General features: G+C 44.7%; 1 non-coding gene across 1 annotated transcript; it reads left to right on the forward strand.

Moving 5' to 3' along the window:
• Positions 1-13,345: 13,345 nt before the first annotated feature.
• TRNAL-UAG (transfer RNA leucine (anticodon UAG)) lies at positions 13,346-13,427 on the forward strand. Its single transcript has one exon. It is a non-coding gene; the product is annotated as a tRNA-Leu (tRNA).
• The last annotated feature ends 273 nt before the right edge of the window (positions 13,428-13,700 follow it).

Raw genomic sequence — 13,700 nt, forward strand, 5'->3', positions numbered from 1 at the left:
CTCTCTGGGGGGGGGCTCTGGGGTCCGAGAAGCCCCGACCCTGAGCCGCTCCAGCACCGAAGTGCAGTCTCCCAGCATCTCCACGATCTGCGTGGGGCCCTTCTGCTCGCTGCTCAGCACGTTGTCTGGTCACTAGCCGCTGGCTTGTGTCCTTCTGTGACGACATCCGAGAATCATCACTGCTGGTCTGGTTGCTCCAGGCTGGCCCTTGCTTCCATCTTTGCGAGAAGCACCCCGGACCCTCCTGGTCCACTCAAGACGCCATCTTAGGCCCACCACGTGGCCCTGAGAACTGCCAAGGCTTGTTGCCCCATCCTGGGCCCAGCGACGCCGACAGCATCATCCTTCGTGGGACAGCTCGCACCTCCGCCGTGGTCGCCGATAACGCCTCCTGGTCCGTGAGACTGCAGAGCCTAGCGTCGCCCACTCACCTGGTCGAGGTGACGGCCAACCGGTGCCTCCCTGGTACCCTCTGACTACTGGCTAGTAGTACGAACTTGGTCCCCTCTGCTTTCAGGTTTCTTCAATCTCCGATCCAGGCTTGGATCTCTACGAACTATTCAGCACTGGTCGCCGGCCAGCAACTCCTTTTCTTCCGGCTCCTGGCTCGTCAGCGAAGACCCCGACGCCTGTAAGACTTGTGCAGCCGCAGCCCTCGTGGCTAGGTAACTCGGCATTTCGGTGCCTGCATAGCCTCCTTACTCTAGGGTCCCGAGTCCCTCGCTTCCGACTTGCCTTATCGGGTCCGCCCGAGACCTTAATCTTTCCGTGTCCTCGGACACTTGTTTCTAAATTGTGCACTTGAAGTATTTGCTAAAGAGATTTGGTTTGTGCTTAGTACCCTGTCCTCATAAAGAGTACAGGACTGTTGTGATTCTTAATAAATATACTGTTTATTTTCATAACACTTGTGTGGTGTCCTTTCACTGGGTGTTCAAGGGGTACATGTGTGGTAAACAGCTGGCTTAACACGCCCTCTCGAGTCTTTAGCCTTAGACTGCTCGTATCCACGCTACTAGGATAGCTGGTCTATAGGTTGACTTACAACCAAACACCATAAGGGTCGTTGGAACGATACATAGCGGTCGCTAGAATAGCGAACGTTGCATATCGGGCCAACTTCTCACACATGGGTAATAGTGATATCGCCTCTAATAACAAGCGAGAAAATGCACAGTCTTCTTTGAATAAATCCATTGTTATGCCACCTGTTTTATTGAACCAAGACCCAGTTCTAGGAGACAGGTTTAATAATGTAACCAGATTCGAAGAAGAAGGAGATCCATTGGTAAAAAAACTGGGAACTTTGCTGAGCTCCTTCCTCGAACCCCTGGAAACCAGGCTATTATCTATTGAGCAACAACTCTCTTAGCTGGAACAAACTACCAGGGGCATGGCAGACTACAAGAAAACTAACACGTCACATTCATGCCCAGTACAGTCAAGTTCTGTCCCTGACATACAGACAATACACAAATCCCCGATTTCCACTCAGCAATCAAATTTAAATATTACGCATGCTTTGACAACCACATCCCGGACAGAATCACTTAGACCTATCCAGCCCTCTGAAAATGATTCCATAGCTCTTAAATCACGCAAAGGCCACCACAAAGAGCCTGGAAAGGTCTTATCAGCCAGGGCACCCAGGGGGGGTGGTAATACTAATATTAATATTAACCTACCACCAGAAACTAGTACGTACCTGGTGGTACTGACTGGAGTCCCAGAACTAAGAAGTCCCATTGAGGAATCGTATACGTCCCTGAAGAATAAAGTGATATTTTGGCTTAATACAAACCACAAATGTGAGCAATGGATAAATACATTCCCAGGGAAGCTTTCTGAATGTCCCCAAGATGTCCTCAGCAAGCGGCTTCGAAAAAAAATTGCATTACATACACTGCAGTCTGGGTATTACTAAAATCTATATTTTGGAATCACTGTTTTATCTTGCCTTTTTTTTGCTCATTTTTTAGCAGCCTATCTTATACTGTGTGTAATGCAAGTTTTAAATAATGATTTACATATTCACAGTGCTTTCTTTCACAGACTGGGACATTGCAGCACTAAGAATATACAAGTCACTATTCTCCACTGTACCAACCAAAGTTTAATTCTGTGGCTCTCTGGTTACTCACAGACAAACCTCTGCAGAAGTAACTTGTGGGCATTTTGTTCTGACTCTTTTACCTACCCTACCTGGATTTTAAATCGGTGGAGGCTTTTGTGGATTCCTGTTGCCAGCGCGGGACTGCGAGGACCAGCGGGCTTAGCGCGAGATAAGTGGCAACAGCTGGGGACTCTTCCCTCCCGCTCCTGCTGATTGCTTCAAAACTGCTCGCGGCCCCCGCTTCGCGGGCGCCGCTCGCAAAAGTAACTTGTGGGCATTTTGTTCTGACTCTTTTACCTCCCCTACCTGGATTTTAAATCGGTGGAGGCTCCTGGAGGCTTTTGTGGATTCCTGTTGCCAACCCGGGACTGCGAGGACCAGCAAGCTTAGCGCGAAATAAGCGGCCACAGCTGGGGACTCTTCACGCCCGCTCCTGCTGATTGCTTCAAAACTGCTCGCGGCCCCCGCCTCGCGGGCGCCGCTCGCAGAACTGACTCTTTTACCTCCCTTACCTGGATTTTAAATCGGTGGAGGCTCCTGGAGGCTTTTGTGGATTCCTGTTGCCAGCGCGGGACTGCGAGGACCAGCGGACTTAGCACGAGATAAGCGGCCACAGCTGGGGACTCTTCCCTCCCGCTCCTGCTGATTGCTTCAAAACAGCTGGCGGCCCCCGCTTTGCGGGCGCCGCTCGCAGAAGTAACTTGTGGGCATTTTGTTCTGACTCTTTTACCTCCCATACCTGGATTTTAAATCGGTGGAGGCTCCTGGAGGCTTTTGTGGATTCCTGTTGCCAGCGTGGGACTGCGAGGACCATCGGACTTAGTGCGAGATAAGCGGCCACAGCTGGGGACTCTTCCCGCCCGCTCCTGCTGATTGCTTCGAAACTGCTCGCGGCCCTTGCTTCGCGGGCGCCGCTCGCAAAAGTAACTTGTGAGCATTTTGTTCTGACTCTTTTACCTCCCCTACCTGGATTTTAAATCGGTGGAGGCTCCTGGAGGCTTTTGTGGATTCCTGTTGCCAGCGTGGGACTGCGAGGACCAACGGGCTTAGCGCAAGATAAGCGGCCACAGCTGGGGACTCTTCCCGCCTGCTCCTGCTGATTGCTTCAAAACTGCTTGCGGCCCCTGCTTCGCGGGCGCTGCTCTCAGAAGTAACTTGTGGGCATTTTGTTGTGACTCTTTTTCCTCCCCTACCTGGATTTTAAATCGGTGGAGGCTCCTGGAGGCTTTTGTGGATTCCTGTTGCCAGCGCGGGACTGCGAGGACCAGCGGGCTTAGCGCGAGATAAGAGGCCACAGCTGGGGTCTCTTCCCGCCCAATCCTGCCCTACTTAGCCACGCCCATTTACGAGCATCGCGGGACGCGCGGGAGAAGCCCGGGCCAAGGGCGTGCCCGTTTTAGCCTGTTCTCGACCGTGAGAGACCGGACCGGGCCACCCCCCTGTTGCCTGCCTTAGGGAAATTGTTTGTTAAATTGTGTTCTTATCTTGGATACGATTAACCCTTGGCTAGAACTGAATAACACAATATGCCTACACGTGAGAGCAGAAATAAAACTACTCCTGCGGGGTCCCTCTTAACAGGTACATTAGATAATTTTTATCACAAGAGCTAACTCCGTAATAGATGAAGGGATAACTCTAATGGAACGCCGGGTGTCTTTAGACCTAGCCCCGGCTAAAAGATCATCCATGGGTCATCTTGCGACTGCTGGCTCACCGGAGCATACAGCAAGAGTCAATACCACTATAGCCCTTATTCACAGCACGCCTAGTCCCCAAGAACAGACCCACACTCTGACAGCGACCAACTCTCAAACATTAGCTGCCCTAGAGGCTAATCCAGCAGTAATAATGGTCAGCTCATCGGAGAACTCAAACTTAAGGCAACTAAGGGGGACTCGTGAAGGTGCACTACACAAAAGGAAAAGGGCTTATACCACTACTCTGGGAGGCAGAAAGGCGAAAGTAGCTAAAGGCATGGGTAATAGTGATATCGCCTCTAATAACAAGCGAGAAAATGCTCCGTTTTCTTTGAATAAATCCATTGTTATGCCACCTGTTTTATTGAACCAAGACCCAGTTCTAGGAGACAGGTTTAATAATGTAACCAGATTCGAGGAAGAAGGAGATCCATTGGTAAAAAAACTGGGAACTTTGCTGAGATCCTTCCTCGAACCCCTGGAAACCAGGCTATTATCTATTGAGCAACAGCTCTCTAAGCTGGAACAAACTACCAGGGGCATGGCAGACTACAAGAAAACTAACACGTCACATTCACGCCCAGTACAGTCAAGTTCTGTCCCTGACAAACAGACAATACACAAATCCCCGATTTCCACTCAGCAATCAAATTTAAATATTACGCATGCTTTGACAACCACATCCCGGACAGAATCACTTAGACCTATCCAGCCCTCTGAAAATTATTCCATAGCTCTTAAATCACGGGAAGGCCACCACAAAGAGCCTGGAAAGGTCTCATCAGCCAGGGCACCCCGGGGGGGTGGTAATACTAATATTAATATTAACCTACCACCAGAAACTAGTCCGTACCTGGTGGTACTGACTGGAGTCCCAGAACTAAGAAGTCCCATTGAGGAATCGTATACGTCCCTGAAGAATAAAGTGATATTTTGGCTGAATACAAACTGCCCTTTACCCCCACATAGCATGAGCAAAAACTGATGGTGCGCAGAATAGCATGGGGGGTAATAGTCAGAAAACTATCCCAGGTGACTGCGAGTTGATAAATTTTAGGGATCCACGCACGGTGGAACATTTTTGTTCATGGAGAAACCAAAATACTGGGCCCCCCCATAGTAGCCCGCCCATTATCATACTTCGACCCAATAAATAATCCAAGTGACAACAATGAGGATTGGACTCGAGTTCCGCACCATGTCTGGGGGATAGTGGAAAACAGAGGATATGGTCAATTAAATACCTGGGAGGATATACCAACGGAAAACAGGTTTAGCTGCCTAGAAATGGTGGATTGACTGCCATTAACCACAGAGAACAAACGTAGTAATGATGAGGGGTTAGAAGGCCAAGGGACGTTAAAGACTCATAACATAACAATAAAAGACAAACTAGCGAGCGAAACTGGTGGGGACCCCCAAAATTCAATTACTCTAGTAGGCAGAGTAGATCCAGGTGATCCTCACAATTTTGACCCCCCTAGAGGTTCCCCCTTGGAAATGCTGGCAATACCTTTGGTTGACCAAGAACAACTCACGATAGACTATCAACAAGTGGTGGGGGAAGGTATGGCCCCAATGATTCATGATAGTGGACAAGCTGCTCCGAAGAAGGTTAAGCCTCTAAAAAAGAACAAAGAGAAGGGAGATATTTGTACCTTCCTCTCTTGGAATACAGCTGGATTATCTAATAAGATTAAGGATCCAGCATTCCTACCATTCATAGAAAGCTTTTCAATCATTTGTCTACAGGAGTGTTGGGAGCGGGAAGAGGTTCACATAAATGGTTTCCGCACCTTTCACTCTAGAGCTAAACCTTCACTGAGGGGTAGAAACTCGGGGGGTCTTTGTACCTACATATCAAATAGTGTTAATGCTAAGGTCATAAAACATAATATAGGATCTAACTATTATCAGTTATTATTATTTACACTGGGAGGAAATCTAGCTATTAAGCTGATTAACTTTTATAACAATATTCCAAAGGCAGATTTACACAGTGTGTTTGAGGAGCTTACGCAAAACTTGCAAAACCTAGATGAAATTAGCCTGCCAGGAAATTGTGTTCTTTGGATGGGGGATTTTAACCGTCACTTATGCCCAAACGGCCAAACAGATATTTGTGGGCTGGAAAACCACATAGGTGACCCTTGCACTCATTTCGCACATTCCATCAGTGGGAATCGTTTTAAGACCTTATTATTTCAGATGGATATGGGGTTTATAAATGAATCATGTAGCCCACAGGTAGCTTTTGAACCCACTTTTATTGGGAGGGGCTGTAATTCGGTAATAGATTTTGCTTTAGTCTCAAATAGCTACTCTCATAACATTTTTAGCTTTAAAACTGGTGAAATCGCATTAAGCGATCATTATCCCATTAGTTTTTCCTTAAAATTCATCTCAGGAAGTAGCAGGAACAATGATGTAATTGACAATGTATACAATTAGAAGATATTCTTAACAAAAAGGAATGGTTACTCAATAAAATGGAATAATGTAGAGTCCAATGCGTTCTTTGAAAGCTTACTAAAAGATAAATATAAAGGCTTTATGGTATGTCTAGAAGAATCCATTGATAGTGTTTCAGTAATCTCGGCCTTCCGTAACATATCGGAAGAAATTTGTAAGCTTCTCTCAAGAACCAAAAGTAAAAGTTCGAGAATCAACCCAGAGGGCTTGTTTGATTCAGCGTGTAGTAAAGCACACGCTGTATTAAAGATGATACTTAAACCAAGAAACATCTCTGAGATAAAAGAGGCCAGAGCTAATTACTACATTAAAATTAAAAATCGCAAAAAGGAACTGAAACAGGAAGCATGGCGAATCTTGCATCAGGCCTGCATCCAGAAAGATAATATTGGATTCTAGAAGGCGGTCAACGCCTCCTTCTTTGTGGACAGAAAAACTGATTCAGTAGAGATAGCTATAGATGAAGACACTTGGATAAACCACTTTACTGAATTATACAAAAAAGATAATTTACTAGGAAGCAATTATGCTGTCACACCTGATACAGAGGAATGCAGCATACAAGGATCCTTCCATATAGATATAATGTTTGTGCTATCTGAGATCGAAGTAGCAATTGCAGAATGTGCAGCAGGCAAAGCCCCAGGAAAAGATGGGGTCCCTATGGACGTTTTTAAGTCTAACACTGAACTATGTGCACCTGTCCTGACCAACGTTTTAAATAATAGCAATAAAATAGGGTTTCTTCATACGTGGCAAGAGGCTATCGTAGTCCCTATTTTTAAGAAAGGGGACCGAAATGATCCAAAGTGTTATAGGCCTATCTCGCTATTGGATTCCCTCATGAAGGTGGCAGGAAGAGTAATATTAAACAGTTTGCAAACATGGTCAGAAGACACAGGCGCCTTGTCCAAGTTTCAGTATGGTTTTAAAGCAGGGTTAGGCACTGTTGAACAAGGGTTAAACCTGGCAATAATAATAGGTAAACATGTGGTATCAAAAAAGGGTAACCTATTATTAACATTTATTGACCTAAGTTCCGCTTTCAATTACCTGAGCCATGACATTTTATGGGATACCTTGTTACAACTAGGTATTGACACCAATATTTTAAAGTTTATTAAAGAACTGAATTGTGGAACGGGTGCAAAAGTACGATTTGGCAGCAAGGGCGAATGTACATCTAACTTCCCCATAAAAAAGGGAGTGCGCCAGGGCTGCATACTTGCGCCTTTTTTATTTAACCTCTATATAAATAGCGTGGTTACTAATCTCACGCAAGACCAATATGATTTCCCCCAAATTAGAGGATGCCCAGCCCCAATTTTACTTTACGCAGACGATGCGGTTATCATGGCCAGGACACAGGTGGGTCTTCAAAAATCGCTTACCACTTTTTCAGATTATATGGGAGCCACAGGCTTAAAAATTAACATTGCCAAAACTTTTAGAATGTGTTGCACAGCAAAGACTACTGTCCAGTTCAACACATTTTTAGCAAATTCTAAGATAGAATTAACAAACACTTTTTCTTATTTAGGAATCAATTTTAATAACAAGCATTTGCAATGCAGTAGGTCTCACATTAGCAAAGTTTGAGCTATTGGTATTGTAAATGACACATTTTTTTATTTATGTGTTGGTTTGGAAAATAGCGAAATTAATAGCTTTGTCATTTACAATGCCAAAAGGTTTAACTTTTGCAAATGTGACACCTATAGCATTTGTAATGCAATATGTGTTGTATTTACGTCACTTGGATGTAATGATATTACAAATAAAAATGGCTTTTATTTTTTTTTATAATTAATACTTTAAAAAAGTTATTGTAATTTATAATGGCAATAGCTTTTGTAAATAACTTTTGTGAAGATTATGTTCATTGTATTTTATTGTGACGAAAATCCAAGAACAGAAGTGAACTATTAACATCTTTTTGTGACATTTGTAATGAAGCTTGAAACATTGAGAGAACATATTTGAACCAGTTGTTGTTGAATGGTTGCACAGATTGATGCTGTGGTGGCGCGGAGTGATGTTGTGGTGGCGACGAGTGATGCTGTGGCGTTCAGTGATGCTGTGGTAGCGCATAGTGATGTTGTGGTGCCCCTGAGGGATGCTCTGGTGGTGCTGAGTGATGCTGTGGTGATGCGATATATAGATAGAGTGAGTGCGATAGATAGACAGAGTGAGGGCGATAGATAGATAGATAGAGTGAGGGCGATAGATAGATAGAGTGAGGGCAATAGATTTATAGATAGAGTGAGGGTGTTGCATTGAGTAGAGTATAAGTATGAGGTGTGTAATTTTTTTGGCACTGAGTGGTATTATGTGGAGTGTATTTACGTTGCATTGAGAAGAGTATAATTATGTGGCATGTAATTATATGGCACTGAGTGGTAATATGGGGAGTGTATATTGTATTCAGTAGAGTGTCATTTTGTGGCGTGTAAATATGTGGCACTGAGTGGTATTTGGAGTGTATGTTGCATTGAGTGCAGTGTAATTAGGTGGTGCGTAATTATCTGGCACTGAGTGGTATTTGGAGTGTCTGTTGCATTGAGTGCAGTGGAATTATGTTACATATAATTCTGTGGCACTGAGTGGTATTATGGGGAGGTTATGTTGTATTCAGTAGAGTGTAATTGTGTGGCATGTAATTATGTGGCACTGAGGGGTATTGTTTGGAGTGTATGTTGCATTGAGTGCAGTGTAATTATGTAGCATATAATTATGTGGCACTGAGTGGTATTGTGTGGAGTGTGTGTTGCATTCAGTAGAGTGTAATTATGTGGTGTGTAATTATGTGGCACTGAGTGGTATTTGGAGTGTATGTTGCATATAACTATGTGGCACTGAGTGGTATTTTGAGTGTATGTTGCATTGAGTGCATTGTAATTATGTGGCGTGTAATTATGTGGCACTGAGTGGTATTTGGAATGCATGTTGCATTGAGTGCTGTGTAATTATGTGGCACTGAGTGGTATTTGGAGTGTATGTTGCATTGAGTGCAGTGTAATTATGTGGCGTGCAATTATGTGGCACTGAGTGGTATTTGGAGTGTATGTTGCATTGAGTGCTGTGTAATTATGTGGCACTGAGTGGGATTTGGAGTGTATGTTGCATTGAGTGCAGTGTAATTATGTGGCGTGTAATTATGTGGCACTGAGTGGTATTTGGAGTGTATTTTGCATTGAGTGCAGTGTAATTATGTGGCATATAATTATGTGGCACTGAGTCGTATTGTGTGGGGAGTGTATGTTGTATTCAGTAGAGTGTAATTGTGTGGCGTGTTATTATGTGACACTGAGTGGTGTTGTTTAGTGTGTGATGTGGAGTTGAGCGGTGATGTGGAGTTGAGCGGTGATGTGGAGTTGAGCGGTGATGTGGAGTTGAGCGGTGATGTGGAGTTGAGCGGTGGTGTGGAGTTGAGCGGTGGTGTGGAGCGGTGATGTGGAGTTGAGCGGTGATGTGGAGTTGAGCGGTGATGTGGAGCTGAGCGGTGGTGTGGAGTTGAGTAGTGGTGTGGAGTTGAGCTGTGGTGTGGAGTTGAGCGGTGGTGTGGAGTTGAGCGGTGGTGTGGAGTTGAGCGGTGGTGTGGAGTTGAGCGGTGATGTGGAGTAGAGCGGTGATGTGGAGTTGAGCGGTGATGTGGAGTTACGGGTTCCTCACGGTGAAATAGCACAAACGGTCAAAGGCACGATGAAGTTGCCTCCACTTTTCTTAATCAAATGCAGTCCTTACAGCAGTTCGAAAAGAGGCAGCAAGCATGCTTTGACTCCGCAGCCAACCTGCATACAGTCACAAGCCACATCTTTGGTGGAAGCGCTGGTGACAGGGGGCTGGGGGGGGGGGAATCCCTTTGAAGACTGATGCCAAGGCTCGAGCATATGGGGTGTAAAATAAAAAAAAGTCTTTCGGAGTGGCATTGCGCAGAGGGGGCGGGGGAGAGCATTCCTTTGAAGTGTGAAGATCTCGGCAGATGAAGCGTTGCGCTTCAAGAGCCTGGTGGGGGGGCGGGATGCGAGCGGGTGGGAGGTAATGGGGGGAGCAGGCATATGGGGTGGGAGGGAGGCTGATGGCTTTGATGTGGACACGCAGAGATGGCTTTGATGTGGATCGGTGATGTGGAGCTGAGCGGTGATGTGGAGTTGAGAGGTGGTGTGGAGTTGAGCGGTGGTGTGGAGTTGAGCGGTGGTGTGGAGTTAAGCGATGGTGTGGAGTTGAGCGGTGGTGTGGAGTTGAGCGGTGGTGTGGAGTTGACCTGTGGTGTGGAGTTGAGCGGTGATGTGGAGTTGAGCGGTGATGTGGAGTTGAGCGGTGGTGTGGAGTTGAGCGGTGGTGTGGAGTTGAGAGGTGATGTGGAGTTGAGCGGTGGTGTGGAGTTGAGCGGTGGTGTGGAGTTGAGCGGTGGTGTGGAGTTGAGCGGTGGTGTGGAGTTGAGCGGTGGTGTGGAGTTGAGCGGTGATGTGGAGTTGAGCTGTGATGTAGAGTTGAGCGGTGATGTGGAGTTGAGCGGTGATGTGGAGTTGAGCGGTGATGTGGAGTTGAGCGGTGGTGTGGAGTTGAGCGGTGGTGTGGAGTTGAGCGGTGGTGTGGAGTTGAGCGGTGATGTGGAGTTGAACGGGGATGTGGAGTTTACGGCCTGCTACAGACACTGGGCAGTAACTGTATGTGACAAAAAAGACGGAAGTGGGGTTATTTAAAGTGCAGACAGTGTCGATAATCCATTCTATGTGGGCATCAATTGTGTTACATTTGGTACACGCTGAAGAGTGGGGGAAGGGGGTGCAGCCAACTCACCTTCAGCTAATGCAGGCTTTTAGGCCAAAAGTATGTGCATGAAGGAAGGATGAATTAATGAAATCTTCTTATAGGGCAACGGAGACCTCAACAAAGTATACATTGCATTTAGAGATTCGTTTGTGATTCCCGCAAGTATGTACCTAGGTTACAAGGTCTAGCTAAACAAGAGGTGCTGCCACCATATTTAAAATTAAAGTTCGACCCTGCATGAGTATTTTTTGTAAATATAAAGGAGACGCACAAGCAGCCACATAAGTGCCCCGTCTGTGGTAAAATAAAAGCTCAAGCAATCACAGAAAAAGATAGGAAAGGGACAGAAGGCATTAAAAAACAAGCCGGCGCAATTGCGTAAATGTAAAACAGCCTTTGATGCAGCAGGGGATGGAGCGGATCCCTTTCAAGTGAAGCTGCTGGCGGCACCACACTGGGGAAGCAACAGATGGCTGGCTTTGATGTGGTGATGTGAGGCAGGCAGATAGAAGCGCGTTGACGAGAAGACCACATGCACTTCTGGAAATCCGCTTTTTGGGAGCTTAGTTTAGCTCTTAGTTTAGCCCCTATAGTCTCGCCTATGAATTCCTGCGGGATATAATAGGCGAGCCCAAAAAAAGGGACTTGGTCGTCTGCTGCCAATACGATGAAATTAGCTTTTTCTCGTGCTATTGGAGCAGTACGAAATTTTGCAAATAAATTGGGGGGTCGTCCAGTACATATATTGGTGGACATTTACAAATCAAAATGCATTTCAACAGCCACCTATGGAGCCGGACTATGGGGGATCGCGGATACCCGCGACATTCAATTATGCGAAAATGCTTTCCTCCGGTTCCTATTAGCCGTCCCTAAATCAACCTCTACTTATGTTTGCCACAAGGAGTAAGGTTTGGATTACATCTCGGGTCTTACAAAAATGGGCCCCATACTGCTTTGGCATAAGGTATGGACTACCGATGAAACTGGCTCAATAGGGAAATGATTCAGGACTGTCTCATGTACCAGAGAGCCCATAACATTAACTGGTTTATTTATGTCAAGAGCTTCCTAAAAGAGATTGGACATCCTGAATACTTTGACTCTCCCAATACTCTAACATTGATTTCAAGGAAAGACCTGAAAAAAATGTGTCTTGTTTTGTTAGAGAATAAACGTTGGCAGTCTGAAGGAAAGAAGGAGACTGTTATGCAGAATCAATTAAGGCTGCAAGGACAGGGAATTCAGCAATACTTAGTTTCCACCCAGAGTAGTTACACCAGGATGTTATTAACACGTTTTAGGGGGGGAAGTTTTTTTAGACTAATTACTTTGCCCGAAACTAATACCTGGTCAAAAAATCTGGCCCTATGCCCTTGCGACGATATATCACAACAGTCACTGATACATTGTACTCTATTTTGCAAATTTTATACATTACCTAGGAGACAATATTTAATCCTTCTTTTGAAAAAATGGGGCTTGAGACAATGTAGACTTGCTTTATTGAAACTCCAAATGTTAGAGGATGAAATATCAATGTACTTGGTCTCAATGTTCTTAAAAAGTACGATTAGATACAGACTTACAATGAATTCAACTTTTGAGAAAACTAATTTTTTATGGTACCGTTCATTTTTAACTGAACCTTACTGTTGACCAAAATGTACTGCATTTTATCGTATTTTTACTTGTGCTTTTATGATTTTTTAAAATTGAAATCAAATAAAGGTATCTTCGACTTTGACTTGACCTCAGCAGTGGATTAATGAAGGTTTCATAATGTAGTATAGTGCATTTCCCACTCATTAACCTAACTTTTTTACATTTTTATTTTTTTAAGCTACGTGTTGTTTTATATATAGCTACCTTAAGGTGAAAGAACCAAAAAAGCTTTCAGAATATTTTGTTTTTTTAGCCACACCTTTGACTCTGCCCCCACGCATGCAGCATTACAGTTCCCATACTTTTTTATGCACTTTGACCGCTGTATATAAACAGTTTAATCAAAATGGGAACAAACACATCAATTCTTCCTCTTTAAAAAAAAAAAACCTTAATTGACAGTTTCACTTTCAAAATCATGAAAACGGTATTAGAATGTTTCCTTGTGTTGGTTAAATTGACAATTGTACAGATGAGCGGAATAAACATCGAGTAATGTTTTCGCGTTATGGTCCGCTTTATATCTTCAGGAATACATCTGAAAAATCATTGTTAGACGAAAAAATACGCCGTGATAATGTCATCTATATATAAAGACTTGTCCTTTCAATTTGCCAATGGTAGCGTGGCCGAGTGGTCTAAGGCGCTGGATTTAGGCTCCAGTCATTTCGATGGCGTGGGTTCGAATCCCACCGCTGCCAGACGTATTTTATTTACTTTTGTCATTTATAAATATCACCAAATCGAAAACAGTACTTCATCGTAAAAGAACAAAATTTGATTTCTATGACGCTGCTACAAAACACCTGTTTTCTTGGTGTTCTGAGGACCGAGAGCTTGCGCCTGTTTTCTTTTTTCGAGCTGCTAGTGTTTTTTTTTATTATGTTCCATCGGACAACACCAATATTAATAATTCGCACTATAAACGTATCTTCGAGGGCGCTAGGTCTGGCTACGACACACAGTGTTGTAAT

Source organism: Lissotriton vulgaris, chromosome 10 (assembly GCF_964263255.1).
Source record: "Lissotriton vulgaris chromosome 10, aLisVul1.2, whole genome shotgun sequence".
NCBI lineage: Eukaryota > Metazoa > Chordata > Amphibia > Caudata > Salamandridae > Lissotriton > Lissotriton vulgaris.